The sequence below is a fragment of the Euphorbia lathyris genome, chromosome 3 (genome assembly GCF_963576675.1).
Source record: "Euphorbia lathyris chromosome 3, ddEupLath1.1, whole genome shotgun sequence".
Lineage (NCBI taxonomy): Eukaryota > Viridiplantae > Streptophyta > Magnoliopsida > Malpighiales > Euphorbiaceae > Euphorbia > Euphorbia lathyris.
The window spans coordinates 60,791,382-60,814,880 of NC_088912.1; the positions used below are offsets into that span (position 1 = coordinate 60,791,382).

General features: G+C 38.2%; 1 pseudogene; it reads left to right on the forward strand.

Moving 5' to 3' along the window:
* Positions 1 to 5,193: 5,193 nt before the first annotated feature.
* LOC136222695 (F-box protein At2g27310-like) lies at positions 5,194 to 11,852 on the forward strand (annotated as a pseudogene).
* Positions 11,853 to 23,499: the final 11,647 nt, after the last annotated feature.

The window sequence follows — 23,499 nt, forward strand, 5'->3', positions numbered from 1 at the left end:
TTTGCCTTGTCATACCTGTGTTTTGGGACATATCCTATGTGCCCATGGCCTGGCTCGTGCATCTTTACAGTGTCATTTGTATGCTAGCTAGGAGGCATGTCCGTTATATCGTGACGTATCCTATGCGTCTTCGCCTTAGCATATTGTACGTATGGTAGCATACCTCGTATATTTCTCCAGTATCGTAGGCACTAGTCAAAAGGTACAACCTTTATGTCATGACATATCCCGTACGCCTTTGTTTTGGCATACCCCGTATGTCGCGGTGCCTCCAATATGTCCTTACTCTGTCAAGAGGCATACTGTTCTCTTGTGACATGTCCCCTATGTCCTTGCTGCATCGTATCATCACGCGTCCACCTGTCAGGAGTCCCACCTGTCATGTGGTGACGTATTCCTTGTGTCTTTACTTTGTCGTACCCCGTAGGATGTAACGCACCCCATACATCTTCCATTAATCCTTCAAACACCGATCAGGAGGCATACTTGTTATGTCGTGATGTATCCCATACATGTTTTCGCTGTTGTTCCTTGTATATTGTGACCCATTCCTTGTGTTGCTACCATGTTATTACACACCGGTCAGAAGGTGTACTAGGTGTGTCATAACGCATCCTGTACATCTTCGCCTCATTATTGGTGCCAAGCAATGGGCATGAGCTTCATGCCCCGTATGTCATGGCGTATCAGGTGCTTGTTCACCATGTTATATATGTTAGACGAAAGGCATACCATTTGGGCCGTGACGTATCCCATACGTCCTTGCCTCGTCCCACCTTCCATGTCATGAAATGTCCCATGCGTCTCCATCACGTCAGCTATACACTAGTCAAGATGTGTACTCGATGCGCCGCCATGCATCACGCACATCAAGGTATTGTCAAGGTCGTACATCGCGATAGGTCGCATATGCGTCTTCCATATCGGATACGCTAGTCTAGAGCCATACCCCATATAGCATGACCTGAGTTCTCGCCTTGCTAGGTGCCTAACGAAAGATGTACCTCGTGTATCACGATGTATCTCGTATGTCTTTACCATGTCTCGTATACCCATCAGGAGGTCTACCCCGTGTATTATGATGTGTCTCATACGTTAGTCCGGAGGAGTACCTCTAGGCCCTAAGGTATTCCTTACATCTCCGCCGCACATACCTTTGTTGTCCTATTCATACCATTAAGGGGTATACCTCATGCATCGTGACATATCACATGTGTCTTTACCATCGTGTTTAAGTCATCCAGAGATATATCCCGTGTGTCGCAATGTACCTCGCGTCCCTCTATCATGGTTAAGTATACTGTTCGTTAGATATGTATCCTTGCCTAATCCAAACTACTCAATGGTCATACCTCGTTGTCATAACATTCGCATCGTGGGGCAGATTCCGTTCACCTTCCGTATGGTCGACTCGAGACACACTATGCGTGTCGCCACGTCGCTGACAACATATCGATAGTTAAAAAAAAAGAAACATTGTCACGGCATCGGTTCCCCCGAGACTCGAATTAACCATTCGTCACATGTCTCATACATGTCCTACTTACGCCTCAAGACATACCATGTATGCTGCTACGACTTAGCCAACACATCTCAAGATTGTGACCAATACATTGAACTCAAATAGAACCATAATCTCACGGGTCGTTGTCACCTCCCTTTCGTATCTCAAGACATACCCACGTATGTCGCCACGCTATACACAATGCTAAGGTGATTCTAAATTACGTCGTTATATTATCCGTGCCTCTCATCTCGTAAGTTGTCATTATGACCTTCGTACGCTAAGACATGCCATCTATGTCGGCACGCCGTGCACCTATACTCCAAAGTTATGTTGTTGTATGTTCGGTACCTTAGGGTCGAGTCGACTATTTCACACGAATCTCGCTTACCTGTCGTCATTCGCATCTGGGGGATGTAATCCATACATAGCACCTCCGTATTTCAGAGTTGTGGGCAATACCTTGAGCTTCGAAATGAACCCTTAACTCGTGTGTTGACCACACCTCCCATTTGTACCTTTAGGGGTGCCACGTGGGTCGTCCTGGTGCCCCCTCGTATTTACATTGTCCCACTGTCCGGACCCCAGGTTCACATTAGCCCTCTCACACATGAAGTTATCTCGTCACATCCGCACTTTAACTGGCGTCTTATGTGTCACCTCATCACATCTAATAAATCCATGCGTCATTGTACTAACCTCCTAGCTGGTAGGTCATCCTCATGCCCCATTGGTACTCTCCACCGTACCTTGTATATCAACATGTCATTGTACTAAGGTAACCCGTGCATCCTTGGCCTTCTTGAGACACCCCATCGCATTTTCAAAACGGCCAAATCGATATGAGACATACCAGGTGTGTCACCATATACCGTAACACGTCAGTATTCCAAACATGTGATACTGGTGCTTCGAGCACGTATCAGCTTTCGGTGCATATCCCGTATGTCACCGCTTGCGATTTAGTCATACGTTGGGCCTGGTCAAAACGTGCCCCCGCATGTCGCCTTGTCATCGGCAATATTTGTAGTCCACGAATAGGTCATTAGGCTATCTAGTTCTAGACTGACCTTTGACACGCGTTCCGTATGCCATTCCTCGCGCCTTACTCACATATCAAAGGCTGAGTCATTTATACCATCCAGTCAGGGTTAAGCTTGGGGCACACACCCCCATACGCGGTTTTGGTACGTCCCATCCGCATGTCAAATGTCGAGTCATCAATGATATCGAGTTCAAGTCGAATCTGGGGCAAGTATCATATATGTCATCACGTGCATCCCGCTTACATCTATAATGTCGAGTCATTTGTATCGTCAAGTTCGAGTCGAACTTTTGTCACGTACCTGTTATATAGAGTGATTCATGTCGCCGAGTCCAAGTCATACCATTAGGCACGTACCCTATGGGCCGTCTTGGGCATCCCGCTCACACCTTAACACACTGAGTCGTTCATGTCGTGAGGCTCCTGTCAAACTTTCGACGTACGCCCCGTAAGTCGTCACTCATGTCTTGAGTACGCCTCAAACAGCGGTTTGTTTATATTGTCAAATCCTCGACACGCTCCCCTACATCATTGCTACGGTTGTCCATGCGCCTCAAACTCCGAATTGCCTTATTTACGAGTCTGAGACACATGCCTTATGTGTCGCTATTTGGGTCTCGCTCGTATCAGTAGTATCGAGTTGTTCGTACCGCGTCTAAGTCCAACATTTGGCACTTACCTCGAAGGTCTTGGTTTGCGCCTTCGTTGCTCCTTGAATTGTTCATAGTGATAGGTTCCAGTCAAACTATCGACGCCTACCCTGTGTGTCTTTGTTGGTATCTCAAATATTGGTGATGGACCAAATACGTCATAAATATCCACATAAGATCGTTAGGAGTTCTCATAAAACATATCATCGTCAGGTTTGCGCTATGAAACAAATTGACCTTTGACACATACCAGGTAAGTCGTTGTTTCCATCTCGTTGGTACCTCGATCGGATTAAGGCACCTCTCATTCTACCAGACGCACCGATGTCCGCAAATTCATCGAGGTATTTGTGTCTCTAGCTTGAGTTAATCCTTAGACTACACCCTGCGTGTCGGTATCGTGTCTAGCTGACACCTCCAATGTTGTAGGAGGTACCTCTTGAGTCATCTCTGTGCGTCATCTATGCCCAAGTTGGTCAGTTAACACGTGTGTCGTATGTGTACCCTATTCGTGTCTCGTACCCAGCATGTCGGATTTCCCCCGCGACGGTCGAAATCCCAAAATCAAGCCATCACATCGTTCGTGAGTTGTGTATAAGTCAATCATGGGGGCACAACAAGTGTGACTCCCATCATGCCTTTTGGCTACCTCTAAGGCATACCATGTACGTCATCGTACTTCCTAAATGCACCATGTTTCAAACCACGCTGTCATGATACTAGTGAGCCAAGTAGGAGTTAATAATTGGCACATACCTCGTATGTTGACATATGCATCCTATTCGGACCTCGAGTATCGGGTATTCCGTGTTCATTGTCCCGTTAAATAATACCCATCATTGTAATAGTTGCTTTCCGAGAGAAGCTGACAATTGGCGCACATCACGTATGTCACTCGCGTCTTCCTTATGCCTTAACCTGTTTGGGACACACCCCGTGTGTTACCACTTTCTGCATAGCACGCCAAGGTTCCGTTGGTACGTCTACGTATTTGTATCTTGGATTTAAACTGACCATTGACCCACACCCCGCATGTGGTGCACCCTCCGTGTCGGCCTATTTCAGGAAGCTTGTGTTTCCCAAAAATGCGGTTCCCTGCTATTAGTGTCGATACCAAGTAAACCCTCGACACGTACCTCATATGTCTTCATCATGGTCTATTCGAGTCTCATGTTATCAAAGAATACCATGAGCGTCACATCAGCCCATGTAACACCGTGTATCTTCGAAGTACGTCATTACTACCGAGGATGACAATCCCTCACATACACCTCATGCATAGTCGCTTATGTTGTTGGTTTTGGATCGTGAGTCGTGTCAATGTACCAAGTATGTCATTTCCCCCCACTCATGTCGCTACCCCTCCAATGTATCTACACGTCACGGATATCATCAGGGTACACTCTCATCTACCTAGCGTCCTAGGGAATTTTACTTATCATGAGGGTCGTCTCAATCTCACAAGCGTCAGTCGTGTCGAGCATCACTCAACATTGTACGTCTTGTAAAGCATTGCATAGTAAACTCGTAGGGTTCATACTAATGGTGCATAACAGTTGAAATGATTTCGGGCATCCGCACTTCCAAACAGGTAAGTTAGCACAGACGACCGAAGTGCTGCCAATAGCTCTGGTAAAAGAAGGGGTTTAGCTCTAGTCCGAATCGTGTTTATGTTGTAAAAAAATAAAGCGCACACCACGAATCATGCATAGATCATACATCCATCCCTAGGAGGCACAAGTAGATAGCTCTGGCATTCGCAGCACGCGTGCATCGAATCATCAAAATTCATAATGCCTAAAAAGCTCCACTCACCGATCCTTTCTCTTTCCTTATTAGAAACCCAACTCATGGCCCAGTCCAGCAATTCAAACCACAATCTTGAGAGCCGTGTGCAAGGGGCTTTAGCCAAATACATCTTTTCTGACGAGTTCAAACGTGCTCTTAATGATCCGGAGGCTGCTAAGAATGATGGGGCTGAAGGTTCCTAGGGGATGATAGGAGATTTCAATCTCAGAGCAGAAATCGAGCGAGTTCTTCCCGATGTCCTTGCTTCAAATGAATTCAAGATAGAGCTGAAAAGGTTAGTCCGGGAGGTCATGAGTGAGTCACTGGTTGCTGAGATCCCGAAAGTTGCTGTAGAGAAACCTATGTTCCAGTTCGCATCGCAATCTACCCCACAAACATTCACTCCACTAAGGGTAGCCTCACACCATGTTTCAAGAACACAACAAGCTCCACACCATCGGGGACATGAGATTTCCAGGGTTGTTCGCCCTCCATCACCCGCTCAGTATAGAGGGGAGGGAAGGGAGTTCTCCACTTTCACCCAACCCTTATTTGAAGTGTTGGAGGGTCTACGAATGCACAACATACTTCATCCTCTACCAGCCACGGGAGGTCAAACCACTGAGTTAGTCAAACGCAGGGGCTACTGCCACTTTCACCAGAAATATGGTCACGAAACAAGTACTTGCATGAGGTTGAAGCATGACATCCAAGATCTCATCGAAGCTAGAAAATAAGTGATCCAGATCCTTCTCAGCAGATGAAGCCTTCGACTGGTTCCTTGAACGGTGAAGTCTACAATGGATCAGGATAAGCTAAAGAAGAAGTTCTCGAGATTGAGGACACTTATGAAGTGGAAGAATCTGAAGCTTCCTGAAGTAGCATGAGAGAGAGGATTGCACTTGTAGTCTTTATCCTTGTCTTTTATTTTATCTTCTATTCCACAAGATGTTACGAACCTCCTTTTGAATTCAATGAAATTTCATTTCCGCAAATTTTGTCCTAATTATATGCATTTACATTTGACATTCACCCAATTGAGATATTCCCGCTTCTTATCATGGCACGGACGCAAGCTCTAAAATATACTTATTGCTCAGTACTTAACCACTGAAGAGAGAAAATTGAGAGAGTAAAAAAAAAGGAAAAAAAAAACAAAATAAATCATGAGAAATGATTCCATGGCTCTACGATGATAAGTCGGGCTTAGACTCATCAAACGAAGGGTTCTCACCGGCTTGTGCCAAAAAGAAGACCGAGCGACAATCAACAAAGTCCAAAACGAGAAAAAGAAAAGAAGGAGCAAGCAACAAGCCCTCAGAACCATGTTAGCACTAAGGCATCGACAAAAGTTCCTTCCCCCCAAAGGGGACACCAGTGCATGAGTGCACCATTCAGAACAAGACGGGCGCAACTAACCTATCAACGATAAAGGATCCTGTTCCAGGATCAATGAAAAGGTTCAGATCTATGATGACTCAAAGTAAAAAAAAAGGCACTACTGAAAAGGCTCAGGGGCAAAGTCAAGCCAATCAGAAGTAAAAGAAAATTATCAAGCAGATGTAACTAGTCGAGGGGCGTCAAGGGGACAAGAGCGATTGACATTGCCCAGCACATGGGTGATCAAATGTACGAGAAAAGCTCACTTTAGCAAGGAAAGATCAAATGCGTAGTCGAATGAAGACAAAGGCGGCGACGAAGTTTAGAACTACGGAACCAAGGAATCTTTCTCATGAAAGTTAAAAAAAAAAAAGAAAAAAAAAGAAAGAAAATCCCGATAGGTTGAAAATCCGCAAAGGACGGCCTATGCAACAATAAGGGACACCCCAATAAGCGAAAACCCCACGGGGCGCTTATTTGAAAATTTGAGGGATAAGAGGAGAGAGTTAAAATAACTGAAATGTGAAAACCCGAAAGGGCATGCTTTGGTAACAGTGGTTGATAAACTGAGCAGTAAACAATTCAATGTATCTTTGCGAAGTGCTTTATCTAAGCTAGACGATTGCATTTGCAATGAAAACGCCCGCATCAATAGACACCCCATCTCAACTAAAGTCGCCTCGACACCCATGAACCAATCCAAAATCTATAAAAAGAAAAAACTAAAAAAAAGAGAGATTATTCTTCTCTCTCATGCTCCATGAAGTTTTGTTCCTCTGCTCCTCTGTTGTCCTCTCAAGAGTCAAACTTCGACCGAAGCATCTCTCCTCCATAATGGCAGTATCCCTAGCTTAGTGCACATGAAATCTCACATCGAGTTGGCAGGGGCATGCGCTCGCATCAACTTCTAATCTACACCAAGAAGGTAACTTCAATCGGGGGCACGACCATGAAATCAGATCACTGTCCATCTCACTCCAGAAGTTTCTGCATCAACGAAGGCATCAGGCATGAACTCATCGCCAAATGCTCAGCATAGAAGCGGCCTGTAGATATGAACCCCTTGTGCTATATGGTATCATTTACAATCAAGAAAGAAAAAATTGAACAAAAAAGAGTTGGATTGAAAACCTCAAAAGAGGCGATCCAAGCAAAAGGAGAGATAGAGAAAATCTGTGAGATATAGAAAAGATGAATTGAAAACCCCTAGGGGTGGTTCATACAAAAGGAGAGATAGAGAATATCAGAGAGATCCCGTTGAGTTGAAAACCCGAAAAGGGCGGCTCGAGCAAAAATTAGGGAAGAAACAAATGTGTCAATCTTCGGTTAAAGGCGAGAGCTCCTTGGCACAAGCTCATCAACACCAAATCCCCATCCTTACAACCCTCAGTTTCAAACTTATCCTTGCCCTCATCCTTGCACACCTAGGGTATGGCCTGAAATATCATTTCTCGATCTTAAGCTACCAAAATCCCCCAACCTATGAAAAGGGAATCCGTTCAACCATCTCATCCACCCATACATAGTTTGCATACACACATGTCCATACATCCGCATAAAGCAAAATGCATAGGCCACGCTCACATACATTCAAACACTCGCACAATCACCTGCACACACACACATAGGTGGTTACACGCATCCATAGACTAGGCTACATTCACCCATCTATATGCATCACTACACAACTGCGGTCGATTTAGAGACTAGGGTCGCTAGAAAGAGCCATTTTACCTACGGTCGATGACCGAGGTTGCTTTTGAGCCATCTTACCTACGGTCGATGACCGAGGTTGCTTTTGAGCCATCTTACCTACGGTCGATGACCGAGGTTGCTTTTGAGCCATCTTACCCACGGTCGATGACCGAGGTTGCTTTTGAGCCATCTTACCTAAGGTCGATGACATGGGTTGCTTTTGAGCCATCTTGCCTACGGTCGATGACCGAGGTTGCTTTTGAGCCATCTTACCTACGGTCGATGACCGAGGTTACTTTTGAGCCATCTTACCTACGGTCATTGACCGGGGTTGCTTTTGAGCCATCCTACCTACGGTCGATGACCGAGGTTGCTTTTGAGCCGTCTTACCTACGGTCGATGACCGGGGTTGCTTTTGAGCCATCTTACCTACGTTGCTTTTGAGCCATCTTACCTACGGTCGATGACTGAGGTTGCTTTTGAGCCATCTTACCTACGGCCGATGACCTGGGTTGCTTTTGAGCCATCTTACCTACGGTCGATGACCGAGGTTGCTTTTGAGCCATCTTACCTACGGTCGATGACCGTGGTTGCTTTTGAGCCATCTTACCTACGGTCGATGACCGAGGTTGCTTTTGAGCCATCTTACCTACGGTCGATGACCGGGGTTGCTTTTGAGCCATCCTACCTACGGTCGATGACCGAGGTTGCTTTTGAGCCGTCTTACCTACGGTCGATGACCGGGGTTGCTTTTGAGCCATCTTACCTACGTTGCTTTTGAGCCATCTTACCTACGACCGATAACCGAGGTTGCTTTTGAGCCATCTTACCTACGGCCGATGACCGAGGTTGCTTTTGAGAGCCATTTTTTTTACCCGCGGTCGTGGACCAGGGTTGCTATTGACGGGACAGACAAGGCAAAGATCGAAGACAAGGCCGGAGCATGCGGCATGGAGATCAGGTATTCTTCCTTATACTCTATACGTGTCTTTTACTTTAATATATTTACATTGCATGTGTTGTGTTAGCAAAAAACGTTTTCAAAACACACACATCACTGTCAAAATAGGAAAGTAGGGGCAACTGTAGACACCGAGTCGGAGGACCTGTGACGAAAACCCATAACAAGACGGTTGAAGCGGTTGGTTCCGATAATTTAAAGCAAAAATAATAATAAAAATCACGAGAGGATCTGTAGGGGTTGCGATCGTCAAGTGGATGGCTCGCGGGTGCTCAGCGGCGTGGGGCGAGCGCCTAGCGGCAGCCGGCGCGCACCCGACGGCAGTTAGACGCGCGCCCGGCAGCGCGGGGCGCACGCCCAGCGGCAGCGGGGCGCGCGCGCCCAACCTACGTTGGGCAAACGCCCAACGTCTGTGGGGCGCACGCCCAACGTCTGTTGGGCGCACGCCCAACGTCTGTTGGGCGAACGCCCAACAGAGGTTGGGCGTTCGCCCAACACTGGTTGGGCGTCCGCCAAACCATTTTGGGCGTAGCCCGACACCCGTCGGGCTACGCCCAAATTTTTTTTGGGATCCGTGCCTATAAAAGGCACGGATCCCCATGCATTTATGAGGGGGGAATTTTGAGAGCTTCTCACTCTAAAACATTTTTTAGAGAGAGAAAGTGATTTTTTTTGGGAAAAAACATTTTTTTTCCTAAAAATTTGGAAATTCCTTAAAAGTTAAATATTTTACCAAAACACGAAAAAACACCGAAAATCAGGTCGTGGAATCAACCGACTTCAACTGTCAATACCGATCTTGAGGTATTATCCGAGGACTAGACTCGTGTCATTTATTTTAATTATTTTATTTATTTTGTTCATTTATTTTTATTGTTAGTTTTTATTTATTTATTTATCACGTTTATTTACTTTTCCGTATTTATTTAATTCTCGTCTCGTATTAAATAAACGTTTGTTTGGGTTTTGAAATAAAAAACCTCGTTTTAACATCCCAATATGAACCGTGATCCCGTTTGAGGGTAGTTCGGGAATTCCGACGTTGTATACGTATAGATTTTAGAAAAGCCTTTCTAATTAACGTTTTAAAAATAAAACATCGTTTTAGGGGTCTCCGTTATAGACTATGATCCTATTTGGGTAGTTCGGAGGTCCAAAACGATAGAATAGATCTAATTTAAAGTGTTTGAACAAATCTGGAATGTTAGGTACTGTTTCTGTAATTTTCCATTTTCTGTCACAAAGGGAAGTTTGCCGACAGAATTTCCGTCGGTAAAGCTGCTGAAATGTAAAAAATTCTATTTTGGTCCTTCTTTCTCAACTTTTAGACTTTTGGTCCTTTATATATATATATATATATATATGTATAATTATGTAATATATGCATTCAAATTATTTTTAATTATTTTGTATATATATTTATTCAACATGTTTAGATATTATTTTTCATTAATTTGATTTGATAAAATTATAAGTATATATATAGATTTTCCTTTAAATTCATTTAAACTATACATATTTGTCATTTTGGGATTATTAAGGGTTATTTTCTATATATACTTGTCATAATAGTTGTTTTGGGGTTAAAAGTTAATTTCTTATCATTTGTGAATATTAGTGTCATTTTTATCTATTAATCATAGTCTTTATTATTTACCTTTTCTTTTAAATGTATATGTATAATTATCATTTCTTTTAAAAAGGGATAAGTACAAAAAAAATGCCTGTGGTATACCGGATTTGCGAACTCGGCCCTGTGGTTTTTTTTTACAAACGGAGGTCTGTGCTAAACGCCGTTAGCAAACAGAGGCTAAATTGACTAACGGTGTTAAAATTCAAAGAGAAAAGAGTTAATTTGGTCCTTATATTTATTTATTTTATAAATTAACCCCCCTAATTATCTAATTATCACAAATAAACCCCAAAATCAAAAATAAAAATAAAAAATACCATCATTCTCCTCCGCCGGCATCCGCCACCATCTCCGCCGTCTATAACGATATTCTCCAATCTCATATCCTCACCCGCCTCGACGGTCCTTTTTTAGCTTCCGTCGCCAGTGCTTCCTCCGACTTAGACAGCCTCTCCGCCGACGATAAACTCTAGCAAAACATTTGCACCTCCACTTGGCCCTCAATTAACGACTCTCTTATAAGTAGCGTCATCTCCACTTTCCCTTCCGGCCACCGCTCATTTTTCTCCGACGCCTATCCTCTCATCCACCACGACGACAGCAGTCATGCCTCCCTCGACATTTCAACATTTCTGGCATCAACAGAATTGATCTCCGCCATCGATATTTACTATCGCGATTCTCCAATATTCTCCAAAGTTGAGCGGACTGAGACGGTCACCGGATGGTTCAATTCCTCACCGTTCAGAGTAGATTTACTCGGACCGAAGGAGTTTGTACCGGCGTGGATTCAACAATACGGCGAGGAGGATCTACGGATTCATCAAATGGAGCAGAATGTGAGTCTGAGCTGGATCCTGATTGATCCGAAACGAAAACGCGCGGTGAATCTGTCGAGTCGGAGAGCGGTGATACTCGCCGGAGAAGGAAAAGAATCGGAATCGGAGTATGTGAAATGCGAAGTGGTGGTGACGTGCGGAGGAAAAGGAGGAGAAGACGTTCACGTGCGGGACATGAGCTTGACGATGGAGGATATGGAAGGGAAAGGTTTGAATGGGAAGGATAGTTTGGTAATTTTGAGGGAAGCAATGGAGAAGGGGGAGAGGAGGAAATTGAGGGATGGAATTGAAGGGAAAGAAAAAAAATGTAAAAGAGATGGAAAAGATGGTATTTTTTATTTTGGGGTTTATTTGTGATAATTAGATAATTAGGGGGGTTAATTTATAAAATAAATAAATATAAGGACCAAATTAACTCTTTTCTCTTTGAATTTTAACACCGTTAGTCAATTTAGCCTCTGTTTGCTAACGGCGTTTAGCACAGACCTCCGTTTGTAAAAAAAAACCACAGGGCCGAGTTCGCAAATCCGGTATACCACAGGCATTTTTTTTTGTACTTATCCCTATTAAAAATATATATATATATGTACATCTTTCTTCCCTTTTTAAATTTCCTATATGTATATATGATTTGGAAAATGTTTTGGTTGGGTGAATTTGGATTTAATTTATTAATTGTTGTCATTATATTCAAATGAAGGATAATTGAGTGAAAAGGGGGAAAGTAAACCACAAAAAGAGATTTTAATTTGCTTATTTAAACTTAAGTTTTCTAGAAGTTCCTAATGTAAATAAAAGGCTTTCCTATTACTTTAAACCGTTTCCTAAAACATCACGTTTTAAAACCTTAATTCGTTCCAACGACGGATTAAGCGAACATTGTAATTAAAATTGTTTTTTTTTGTGAATAATGAAGTTTTGAATTGTTTTCCTAATTAAATGGTTTTGTACAAAATAAATTGACTTGTATGCTTAATCACATTTTTAGATTAAAACTGTTTGCTCAACGTTTTCAAACGCTCGAGTCGTTCCAACGGCGATTCGAGGGAACATCATTAACGGGGTTTTGAAACGTACCTAAATCGTTTCAACGGCGATTAAGGTACGAACCATGTAAATAAACTCGTTTTTTTGGGAGTGAGATTAGCGTAGATGTAATATACGACATAAAGCCTAAATCACACTGTGAATAAATCAATTCTTTCTTCTGCCCCTCTCTCTCCTATATACTTTAAATTTATGCAAAATGGGTGATTCCTTACTAAAATGGCTTGACATGCTCAAAACGGTTTTCAAAACGAGAAAGAAAAGGTTTCAAATAAATTTTAAACTTAAAGAAATATGCGATTAGTCCGTTATCGCCTAACATGCTGAGTAGGAGGCCGGTGGTTCATAACCGAGCGATGTCGGGGTGCCTAGTAGCCTTTCTCCGGAAAGGAGCTAGCCTTCTCGGCTAGTACCTAAGTTTCCCGAACCCTCACCGGTCTCCCGCAAGGGATCGGTGTTCATTTTCCCATTCGTGGGTGGCGACTCTTCCATACTCTAGGCTCCGGTCCTGCCGAGCAGCTTGATTCCACGATTGGTTGCTTTCGACGCCAATCACCGCTTACGTCGCCATGAGGTGTCCACCCCCCGGTCCGCCCGGGCGAGGCCGTCGGCACCTTGTCTAACAACCATGTGTTTGTGGATGAAAAGTTGTGCTAAAATTGAACCTAGTGCCCAAAAGCACTTTAGAGTTTTTCCCAAAATTTTGAAGTAAATACCGAGCCTCTGTCTAACACGATAGACACTGGTACTCCATGTAGGCAAACAATTTTATCCACATACAACTGTGGTAATTTTTCCACTGAATATATTGTCTTTACTAGAAGAAAATGTGCTGACTTGGTTAATCTATCAACTGTAACCCAAATAGAATTATATCCAGTTAAAGCATGGGGCAATCCAACTACAAAATCCATGGTTACTCGCTCCCATTTCCATTCTGGAATAGGCAATTGTTGTGATAATCCCGAAGGCTTCTGATGTTCGAGTTTCACTTGTTGACAAGTTAAACATTGATTTACAAACTCTGCTACGTCTCGCTTCATACCATTCCACCAATACAGCTTCTTAAGATCTTGATACATCTTTGTAGAGCCTGGATGCACATTATAAGCTGCAAAGTGCGCTTCTTCCATGATCTCTTTCCTCAAATCATCTACATTGGGAACACAAAATCGGTCTCCATATCGTAGACATCCACCATGGTCAATTCTAAAATCTCGAGCCTCACCATCATTCAATTCATCTACAGTCTTACATTACAGAGGATCTCTTGATTGAGCTGCCTTGATTCTATCAAGTAATACCGATCTAACCTTAAAGTGAGCTAAGAATGTGCCATGATGATTCAACTCTAATTGCACTCCAGAATCATACAGATCATGCATTTCTTTAATCAAAGGCCTTCTTTCTGAGCTAATATGAGCTAGACTTCCTGAAGATTTCCTGCTTAGAGCATCCGCCACGACATTAGCTTTACCAGGATGATATAAAATGGCACAATCATAATCTTTCAAAAGTTCCATCCAACGTCTCTGTCTTAAATTCAAATCCCTTTGCTGGAATATGTATTTAAGACTCTTGTGATCAGTGTAAATTTCACAAGCTTCTCCATACAGATAGTGTCTACAGGTCTTTAGTGTGAATACTACTGCTGCCATCTCTAAGTCGTGAGTTGGATAGTTTTGTTCATGTTTCTTTAATTGTCTCGAAGCATAGGCTACAACCCTACCATTTTGTATCAAAACACAGCCTAAGCCAACTCTAGAAGCATCACAATATACCGTGAATCCTCCTGATCCAGATGGTAAAGTGAGTACCGATGCTGAAGTCAAACATTCCTTTAGCTTTTGAAAACTATTCTCACATGCTTCTGACCATACAAAAGGAATATTTTTCTGAGTTAGCCGAGTTAAAGGTGCAGCTATCTTGGAAAAATCTTAAACAAATCTCCTATAATAGCCGGCTAAACCCAGAAAACTACGAATTCCTGTCACTTTAGTAAGTCTTCTCCAATTGGTGATTACTTCTACCTTTTTAGGGTCTACTTGAATTCCATCCTTGGACACTACATGTCCTAAGAAAGCCACACTTTCCATCCAAAACTCACATTTAGAGAACTTAGCATAAAGTTGGTGTTCTCTCAAAGCATGTAATACCATTCTCAAATGGTTGGCGTGTTCCTCCTCATTCTGTGAATATATCAAGATATCATCAATGAACACAATCACAAAGCGGTCTAAGAATGGTTTGAACACCCTATTCATTAGATCCATAAAGGCCACTTGACATTACCAAAATTTCATAGTGGCCATATCGTGTTCTAAATGTTGGGTATATCTTCGCTCTTGATTCTCAACTGATGATACCCAAATCGCAAATCAATTTTAGAGAAGCGACACACACCTTGCAACTGATCAAATAAACCATCAATTCGAGGAAGCTAGTATTTGTTATGGGTCGTCACTTTATTCAACTGTCTATAATCAATGCAAAGATGAAGCGATACATCTTTCTTCTTAACAAACAACATCAGAGCACCTCAAGGAGATACGCTAGGTCAAATGAAGCCTTTCTCAATTAAATCTTGCAACTGTTCCTTCAACTCCTTCAATTCTGTTGGCGCCATCCTGTAAGGTGGCATGGATGTTGGGGTAGTACTAATACAAAACTCAATTTCTCTTTCAGGAGGTAACCCTGGTAATTCCTCAGGAAAAACATCTGGAAATTCATTAACAATAAGAACATTCTCTACTTTACCCCCATCTACCATTGTGTCATTGACTAAGGCCAAATATCCTTGACACCCTTTATCCTACAACTTTCTAGTTGTTATGGCTGATATCAAAATTGAAGAGGAAGTATCCTTATTGCCTTTGAATTCGAATTCAACATCTCCCGGTATGTTAAATCTCACCATCTTCGCACAACAATCTAAAGTGGCAAAATATTGAGATAACCAACCCATTCCTAAAATGACATCAAAATCAATCACATCTAACAGAATCAAATCTGCTAGTAGATTTCTTCCTTCTACCGTAACAGGATAAGAAGAGAACACATGATCTGTTTCTAATGAGTTATTATTGGAGTAGTTAAGATAGGGAGTACCTTAACTTTTCTGGAGTTATATTTATTCTTATAGGAAAACAAGGAGCAATATAAGAATGGGTAACACCAGGATCCAAAAATATTATAGCATCCCCTGAAACATTTCAAGTCTCATTATCTTGTGGAGTACGAGTGAATTACACTCTATCTTGTCCATATTCTGACTATGAATTTCTACCAACTGTCTTATCTCTACAAACAAAACGACTCAGTTGATCCAGATGCATCTCACACACATTCCGGAATTGAGATGATGTAGAAAGATTCCTAGTTTGAATAAGAAGTTTGGTCTTAATGCACTAGCTGAAGACTACTGAGAAGGACGAGGTTAAAATTCTTATTGCGAACATAATTTGACATATGCCCACACACCTTACGAAATACCTACTAGTTGTAACATAATAATGACCATGATAAATTATGCTATACATATTATTATCTTTTTCTGATGGTTGCAGGCCTTCTTTTTGTTCTTCATTATATCGAAGTCTTCATTACATCATACTTTCCATTTAAGTTTAGATATTGTCCTTGAACCATACTTATACATCACTCTTCAAAAAGTATTCTACCAGATGGATAATAAGATAGTTGTTGCATTTTTCTCTACTTTAGCTAGTCCATAGGGTAATATGTGACACCATCACACATAGTATGCATCATGTTGGAAAACCTTTCAACTGACATAATCCGCAATAACTTCCACTAATCTATTATCATCTTATCAGCGTTTGTGCAAATTAAGATGCGATGGATAGTTGTGTGGTGGTACGAAGGTTAGTAGATGATCAATAGGGTTAATAAGTTCTAGGTTCGTTAGAGACATGTAAGAAAATGAACCAAATTATGGATATACGTGTCACACTTAGGAAATGAAGGCAAAATGAGATAAGCTTTGATGCAAAGGAATATCAGTGAATTCACAATTCATAAGAAAATATGATAGCAGTTTCGTAGGCCGAAGTTTGAGGGAAAATGTAATACTATTAGAACAGATGAAGGACAATGGAAAGAATTGATTGAACTTTAAATCGCCTGCATTTCTGAAGAAAATTATTTTTTCTTGCCCAACTTGTTGGTTCAAATGAGATTCCAATTATTTAGTCCTCTAGTTCGTTTGCCTTCTAAATCTGCATATTCATCTCTGAGGAGGTAATTGGGGTAATAAATCTTTACACTTTTTGTGAACAAAATCTTATCATCTAAATCACTGTAATTGCTTGATTTACTAATTCGGTTTAAACTATTTTAGATAATGATTCCCTCATTTTGTGATCAAATAAAAGGTATTTGCAAATAATAAGACTCTTACGGTACGCTAGATCTAACTAAAAGAAGACTGTCAAAGACGAATTCACAATCCTAATTCCGCAGTATCCAGATTTTCTATCATCCTAGGTCATACAATTTCTAACCTAGGCTCTGATACCAACTTTGTCACGACCCATCCCACGGACCGTGACCGGCGCTAGGGAACAGGTAAGCTTAAGCTACCGGAACCCGTAGCAAGCCTTAATATAATATAAAATCAACCTTACTAATAGTCTTAGCATAATATAATATTAAATCCTTCAATAAACACACAATATAATCCTCAAACTGGTACTGCGGTCTAGAATATAAATTTTATATTAATTGGAAGGATTATACATAAATAAGATAGGTGTGCTGCCCGAAGAAAGATCGTGGGCTGCAATAGACTTATAGTTACCTGAAAAATTAAAGGAGTCAAACCTCCCATAGTGAATTAATTATATGCAATGCATGAGTAATTTAACATTTACGTCACACACAATAATAATCATAATATACAATATAAGTGATCACACAATATGCTTTTCATAAAATTGTCTTATAAATAAGTAGATAGGTGGTTTAATACGTGTGTTGGATCCTAAACCTCAATACCCAATCTAATAATCCACCAATAATCACCATTTCACTCATATCCAATAACTGGGGGACCAAGAATAACTCAACCGACCACACGCCCAGTTAGCTGGAGGACCGAGAATAACTCAACTGATTCCGTACCCAGCCTCACTTAAATCCAAAATCCACATATCATATAGCCCGAGAATATCTCAATCGAGCTTATCCATATATCACAACATTCACAATATTAGTATCATCAATATCCAATAACCCGATAGTACCTATGCGCACAAGGTCCTGATGCCGCTCACCAGGAAGCATGTCCATAACACGTATTTATCCACAAATAATTACGTATAAATTATTATAAACAATAAGACATTTTTATAAGTAAAAATAATACTTTACTTGAAATATCATGAAATCATTTATTATGAATGCAAATGCTAAATTAAAAATGCAAAACATATAATTACAAATTGCTCCTAGCTGACTGTCCTAGTTTTCAGGTACTGCTCCTCCTCCTATCGGTTGAGTATCTGAAAAAGATAATATTATTTTTAGAATTTATATATGTTTAGGGAAATATTAAAATTTACTTCGTCACGTTTTATAGACTTTCTACCGAAAATTCGGCAGAGTCTCCCCTATAAAACGGACATCCTCCTAGTAATAACTAACCCTGCAATAAAATACACTTGTATATTTAAAAATATTCAAAGTCCAAACTGGGACTCCATAGACTGCAATTTATCAACCCGGTTGGACATCAATCATCCGACAGTTCCATAACTGTCAGTAATTCCAATACTTTACTCCCAAAATTACTCATCATCAAACAACATATAAACATTTATATTTATAATTCATATTTATAATATCTATTCCGAGCAAATTAACTAATCAATAATCTTAAGGGCATAATTAATTAATTGAGTATCTGAAAAAGATAATATTATTTTTAGAATTTATATATGTTTAGGGAAATATTAAAATTTACTTCGTCACGTTTTATAGACTTTCTACCGAAAATTCGGCAGAGTCTCCCCTATAAAACGGACATCCTCCTAGTAATAACTAGGGTCAACCCTGCAATAAAATCACTTGTATATTTAAAAATATTCAAAGTCCAAACTGGGACTCCATAGACTGCAATTTATCAACCCGGTTGGACATCAATCATCCGATAGTTCCATAACTGCCAGTAATTCCAATACTTTACTCCCAAAATTACTCATCATCAAACAACATATAAAATTTATATTTATAATTCATATTTATAATATCTATTCCGAGCAAATTAACTAATCAATAATCTTAAGGGCATAATTAATTAATTAATTATGCTTAGTCCAATCTCCCTTCAACCTTTATTTTTTTTTAAACTTATATATTCTGAATTTTTATTTAAATAAGGATCCAAAAATTATTTTTAACCCAACTTAATTTATTTTCCTTAATTTCACCTAACTATATACTTTCATAATTTATAGAGACTAAACGATAAGGAATTTGGCCAAAGTCCAAGAATTAATGTTGCTCCAAATAATATTTAGAACATTCTGAAGTTAACCAAACATTTTTTTCTGCCCTTATTTCGTATGTCACCGGAAAATATCACCGGTGGTCGGGATCCGCCTATCGGAAAAATTAAAGTTGATTATTTTGAGAAATTAATTATATCACTTTGTTTCTTATGATTCCAGGAGTCTAGAATCACTCTCAAAACATCCAAAATCAACCGAAAAATTAAACTTTGGTTAGCTTTCTTACTTTTTCCGGTGTAGCTCCGATTACACCTCAAAACTCATTACATGCATCAAAATCTAGTGTATCCATAGGTAAATTGACCCGCTGAGTCCATTTTTGGTGTTAGAATTGCAAAATAATGAATATAGGACCGAGAAATAGAGAGAATAGCAAAAGTGACGAATTTTCTCTCTCTAAACGATTTTTAAAAACTCAAAATCTCATAATAAAACTTACGTGCACTTGTAGCTGGAGTTGAGAGCTTAATTTCGGTATAAAGAACGCCAAAACGGCGAAGAAATGAGGAAGAACAAGGTTTAAGAAGGGTGAGGAATGAAAATGAAGCTTGAATTGGAGGAAGAAGATGATCTGGGTAGTCGGCAGATTTTTATTTACCAAACATTGGCCAAATTTCTGTTTTAGATCGTATATTTATAATATCTTTTAAAAAATTTCCAAAATTAATTATATTTTAGTTTTAACTCCTTCTAATTAATTCAATTTAGCAACTAGTTTAAATATATAAATTGGGATATTACAAAATCCAAAGGGTTTGGCCGACAAAATAAAGGCTTCTAAAGACTTTGACTTTTTTACTTCGCTTTCATCTTCGACTCTTCGTTTTCTCTCCAAAGCAAAGCTTCTCTGTTTTTCTGGGTAAAAGCTTAAATGATCTCTCATGGCTTTTGGTGTTGATCTTGTTAGTGTGTAAGGATATGAACAGAAAAATAGATTCCAAGTTTGGGATTAAACCTTTATTTGGGGTAATTTTTATAAAAAATTACTTCATTAGACCTAGTTGGGGAAATTTTTCTTTGGAATGGGCTGTTTCCCAACCAGAGTTAATTTTTATATTTTTTTAAATGTGTTTTACTCATTACGGCGCCATAGACGCCGTAATGAGTAAGTGGACAGGAAACCCATTCTTGTCCATAAGTGATATTATAAAAAGAAATTAATGTCATTTTATAAAAATATATAAAAAGAAATTAATGTCATTTTATAAAAATAAAATTATATATTATAATAATATTATTAAATTTTTATTTTATAAAATTTTGATTAAAATTTAAATTTAATTTTGCTTGGAAATGTTAGGGTTAAATTTATACAATTTCATACGTTATGGCTAAATCTGCATTTCACTTGAAGCGTTACGATTAAATATTTAGTGCATTACTAACAAAAAAAAATATTTAGTATATTAATAATAAAGTAAAATATTTTAGACATTTTCAAAAAAAATTGTGATTAATTTACATGTAAGAGGTTTAGTTTTTTGAAACTGTCTAAAATATTTTACTATGTATTAATATAGTTACGAAAAAAATGTATGAAACTGATTCAATTTATCGATAAAATGGTTTAGAAGGTCTGGCGTGGCTAAATAACAGTCAATCAATTTTTTTTTCAAATTTTCGGTAGCGTATGGTTAAAATTGATCTTCATTAGAAATATTAGTGCTAAATTTGCACAATTTCATACATTATGGCTAAATCTGCAGTTCTCTTGAAACATATATATTAGATATTTGATGCATTACTAACAAAAAAAAAATATTAAGTGCATTAATAACACAGTAAAATATTTCAGACAATTTAAAAAAATATGATTAATTTATATGTAGCAGGTTTATTTTTTTGAAACTGTCTCATATATTTTACTGTGTTATTAATACAGTTACAAAAAAAATGTATGAAATTGTTTCAGTTTATCGACAAGCCAGTTTCAAAAAAATAAACCTGCTACATATAAATTAATCACATTTTTTTAAAATTGTCTGAAATATTTTACTGTGTTATTAATGCACTTAATATTTTTTTGTTAGTAATGCACCAAATATCTAACATATATGTTCCAAAGCGAACTGCAGATTTAGCCCTAATGTATGAAATTGTGCAAATTTAGCACTAACGTTTCCAATGAAGATCAATTTTAACCATACGCTACTTAAAATTTGAAAAAAATTTGATTGACTGTTATTTAGCCACGTCAGACCTTCTAAACCAGTTTGTTGAAAATTGAATCAGTTTCATACATTTTTTTCGTAACTATATTAATAATATAGTAAAATATTTTAGACAGTTTCAAAAACTAAATCTGTTACATATAAATTAATCACAATTTCTTTGAAAATGTCTAAAATATTTTACTCTGTTATTAACATGCTAAATATATTTTTTTTGTTAGTAATGCGTTAAATATTTACTCGTAATGTTTCAAATAAAGTGCAGATTTAACCATAACATATGAAATTGTATAAATTTAATCCTAACGTTTCCAAGTAAAATTAAATTTTAATTTTAATCAAAAGTTTATAAAATAAAAATTCAGTAGTATCATAAAAAAAATAGGATTGGGGTCAGTCTTCCTAGACTGATCCCGGGTTAGGTTTTTGTTTGTTTGTTTTTTTTTCTTCCCTTCTTACCAAAAAAAATAAAATATATAATTTAATTTTCATAAAATGATAAATTAATTTCTTTTTATATTTATTTTATTAAATTTTAATTTTTATAAAATAAAAAAAATAAATATTTGTTGGGGAAGTGGCGAAGCCACTTCCCCATTTGTGGACAGGAATCCTAGGATTCCTGTCCACTTGCTCGTTACGGCGCCTATGGCGCCGTAATGAGTAAGATAAATTTAAAAAAAATTTAAAATTTAACCTTGGTTGGGAAACAACCCCTTCTATGGAAAATTTCCCAACCAGGTCTAAAGGGGTAAATTTTTATAAAATTTACCCCAAACAAAGGTTTAATCCCCAAGTTTGAAGGTTTTTTTAATAACAAAAAAAAAAAGAATGGATCTGTAGCCTCTCTATCTTATCTCTGTGTCTCTTCCTCTTTTTTCCTTTTTCTTATTCTTAGACCAAACCTATGGATGGAAAAAAAAATGAAAAACCGAGAAATTAACCCGTAATCAATGAATTAGTATATGTTCTTTAATTTTAAAAATAGTGATTAATGTTTATGATTATGGTTTCAGTAACCTAAACCGATCGAATGTCAATTAAATATTAAAAAAATATAAAAATACATTTACTTATATTTACATATATATAGGAGAGGGCTCTTGTGAGAACCCTTTTTTAGCTGAGGACACTTCCTTATGGTGAGAACACTCAAAACTACGTCGTTTTGAGTATAAAAATTAATAAAAACGGAATGCTATTGGTGGGGTTCAAACCTTGGCCACTTCATATATACTACATACTACTTACCACTAAGACAATTGTTTTTCTTATTCATTATGGAGTGCACTGCTTAATATACCACTGTCCATGTAGCTTCTATTGTTTAATATTTAACACATGCACTTATTAATATCGATTAAATGTGTATAATAATAAATTATTAATAAAAAAAAGAAATGTGCATGATAATGAATTATTAATAGAACAAAAACATGCTCTAATTTCTTATTTATTTAATTCCTCTATATATTTTGTAATTTATGTTTTAAAATTTTAAGGACGATGTTCTAAATAATGTTACATATGCTCTAATTTCTTATTTATTTAATTCCTCTATATATTTTGTAATTTATGTTTTAAAATGTTAAGGAGGATGTTCTAAATAATGTTACATATGTTCTAAACTTTATAATTTGTGTTCTAAAAATTAAGTATAATGTTTAAAAAAATCAGTAAATATCTCGATCATTTTTGCATTTGTTCTATAATATAATTTATAACTCATGTTCGAAAAAACATAACGCATGTTCTAAAAAAAACATAACGTATGTTCTAAAGTTTATAGTTTGTGTTCCAAAAATTAAGTATAATGTTCTAAAAAAATGAGTAGATATCTGGATCGTTTTTTCATTTGTTCTATAATATAATTTATAACTCATGTTCGAAAAAACATAATACATGTTCTAAAAAAACATAACGTATGTTCTAAAAAATATGTCATACGTTCTAAACTTCATAGTTTGTGTTTGTTCTATAATATAATTTATAACTCATGTTCGAAAAAACGTAACGCATGTTCTAAAAAACATAACGTATGTTCTAAAGTTTATAGTTTGTGTTCCAAAAATTAAGTATAATGTTCTAAAAAAATCAGTAGATATCTGGATCGTTTTTTCATTTGTTCTTTTTTTTAATATAATTTATAACTCATGTTCGAAAAAACAAAACACATGTTCTAAAAAAACATAATGTATGTTCTAAAAAACATAACGTATATTTTCTTATATAACATAAATTATAAAAATATAAAAG